This window comes from Lepus europaeus, chromosome 10, assembly GCF_033115175.1.
Source record: "Lepus europaeus isolate LE1 chromosome 10, mLepTim1.pri, whole genome shotgun sequence".
In the NCBI taxonomy this organism is placed as follows: domain Eukaryota; kingdom Metazoa; phylum Chordata; class Mammalia; order Lagomorpha; family Leporidae; genus Lepus; species Lepus europaeus.
In genome coordinates, this window is record NC_084836.1 from 47,460,654 (window position 1) to 47,463,846 (window position 3,193).

Consider the following 3,193-nt stretch of genomic DNA (forward strand, 5'->3'; position numbering starts at 1 on the left):
CTAATATGCCTGGGAAAGCAGTGGAAGATGGCCCCTAAACTCATGAGGGAGTTCCAGGTGGAGTTCCACGCTCGTGGCTTCAGCCTGGCCCAACCCTGGTTGCTGTGGCCATTTGGAAAGTGAACCAGTAGATGGAAGACACCTGTGTGTGTATGTGAGTGTGTGTCTCTCCTTCTCTCTGTAACTCTGCCCTTCAAATAAATAAATAAAAAAATCTTGTATTTATTTATTTGAAGGGCAGAGTTACACAGAAAGAGAAGGAGAGGCAGAGAGAGAAAGGTCTTCCATCCGCTAGTTCACTCCCGAATTGGCTGCAATGGCTGGAACTGAGTAAATCCATAGCCAGGAGACAGGAGCTTCCTCAGGTGTCCCACGCGGGTGCAGGGGCTCAAGCACTTGGACCATCCTCTACTGCTCTCCCAGGCCATAGCAGAGAGCTGGATCAGAAGTGGAGCAGCCAGGACTTGAACCGGCACCCATATAGGATGCCAGCACCGCAGCAGCAGCCATACCCACTACACCACAGCGCCGGTCTAGATTGGAAAATATCCAATCATTGATAAAATAAATTTTTATGTTGTATTTTACAACATAAAAAATTAAAAGAACTGAGAGTGCTAAGTAGTTTCTTATGAATAGAAATTAAATAAAAAGTTAAAATAATATCTTATAACCTAGCAATACTTTACATTTTTCACTGAAATTTACATAAGTAGTTTGAACATATTGTTGGGATACTGTAGAATATTAGTATTCTGGTTCAGGAAAGATAACGTTTCCAAAATATGAATAGAATGTGTTTAATGTTACCAAAAAGCTCTAAAGAATTATGTCAGTAGTAAAATAAGTTTTTTACTATGCACTGGTTTTTACAATGATACATAAAACACAAAGCTGACTACAATAGTAAAATGATTAACTATTTTTCTAATTAATATTGAAGTGAGATTCACTTGATAATATGTCCTCAAGGAGGGGGAAACAAAAGCTTGTAGTATAACATGTGTACATATTTTTAGGACACAAGACTGTCAATTATATTCCTGTATTTGGACCATGCAGATAAATGGCAGGTTCATGCTATGAGTCTAGATCAGAGGACTGGCATTCCAAGGCTTGCAGGGGCCAGGCTGTTGATACAAGTTCCTGCAGCTTGCAGGTCCCCTCTGAAAGATGAAGCCACTAGGCAACTCCAGCTGGGCCTTAATTAGAAAATGCAGAGTCTTTACCTTGACCTCCACTCCCATTCATGCTCTACTTTCAATACATCAGAAATTGTCCCCTTTCTCTTCTACATTCCAAATTCTTCTGGAACTTAAACTCTTTGCCACAGCAATTAAATCTTGACCAAGATATTGCCCTTGTCTAGTTATTACAATAGCCTCCTAAAAGACATCTCTGCTTTCTCAGTTCCCACAAATAAATCCAAACACAATAATTATTTTGTAATTTAAGTCAGGCTATATTCTTTCTCTTGCTCAAATTATTTTGAATCATTCAAAATAAAAGCTAAAACCCTTAAAATGGCCCATAAAGTCCTCTATATTCTAATCCCATTCTACCTCTCTGATTTTAAATACCATTCATCTAATTTCCTCATATGTGCTTTCATTTTTTAAAAAAATTGCATTTGTTTGAAAGGCAAAGCAATACAGAGGGCAAGAATGAGAGAGAGAGAGAGAGATCTTCTGTCCATTGGCTCATGCCCCAGAGGGCTGCAATGGTCAGGGCTGGAGCATACCAAAGCCAGGAACCTGAAACTCCATCCAGGTCTCCTACATGAGGGGTAGGGGCATAAGCACTTGGGCCATCTGCAGCTTTCCCAGGTGCATTAGCACAAATCTGGATCAGGAGTGGAGCAGCTGGGACTTGAATTGTCCCTCCTAGGAGATGCCTGCATCAAATTTTTATTTGTTTTTAATATATGTTAAAGAGAGACAGATGGAGAGGCCAGCACTATGGCACAGTGGGTTAACGCCCTGGCCTGAAGCACCAACATCCATATGGGCACCTGTTCTAGTCTCAGCTGCTCCTCTTCCGATCCAGCTCTCTGCTATGGCCTGTGAAAGCAGTGGAAAATGGCCCAAGTCCTTGGACCCCTGCATCTGTGTGGGAGACCCAGAAGAAGCTCCTGCCTCCTGGCTTCGGATCAGCACAGCTCTGGCCATTGGGGCCAATTGGGTAGTGAACCATTGGATGGAAGATCTCTCTCTCTGCCTCTCCTCTGTGTAACTCTGACTTTCATATAAATAAATAAATCTTAAAAAAGAGAGAGAGAGAGAGAGACAGATGGAGAGAACTTCCATCCATGGGTTTAGCCTCTAAATGTGCACAACATCCAGGACTGGACCAGGTTGAAGCCAGGAGCCTGGAATTGAATCCAAGTCTTCCACATGGGAGGCAGGGACACAATTACTTGAGCTATTACTGCTGCCTCCCAAATTGTGTATAAGCAGGAAACTGTTATCAAGAGTGGGGCCAAGAAGCAAACCAGGCACTTTGATATGGGATGCGATTCCCAAACAGTGTCAGCTGCCGAATCAAATGCCTGTCTCTTTCTCGCACACATTTAGTGATTTGCTCACTATTGCTTTAACTAGTTCACACTCATAAGTTCTTTGCCTTTCTTGTTCCCTTTGCTTGAGAAGCTCTTTCTCTTTTCTCCCGTGTAAAGTTATCTCCTCATAATCGGGTGAAAAACCCAATGACTGGGGCTCACGTTGTGGTGCAGCTGGCAAAGCTGCTGCCTGTGATGCTGGCATTCTGTGTCAGAATGTCAATTGGAGTCCCAGCTGCTCCACTTCCTATGCAACTCCCTGTTCATACACCTGGGAAAGCAACAACAAATGGCCCAAGTGCTTGGGGCCCTGCCACCCATGTTGGAGACCAGGATAGAGTTCGTGGCTCCTGGCTTCAGCCTGACCTGGCCCTGGTTGTTGTAGCCATTTGGGGAGTAGACTAGTAGATTCAAGATCTCTTTCTCTTTCTTCAAATAAATAAATGAATCTAAAAATAAATAAATAAATGAAGGTTTCACAACAACTGAGTCTATTGCAATACAGTTCTCACGCTAATCACCCAGAGCATCTGAGGTGCAAAGCTTCCATGCTTTTTCCCAGAGGAATCAGGGTGCATTACTTTCCCAGCTCATTGATGTGTTCCTCAACCAGGGAGCTCCATTAAATTTGACTGT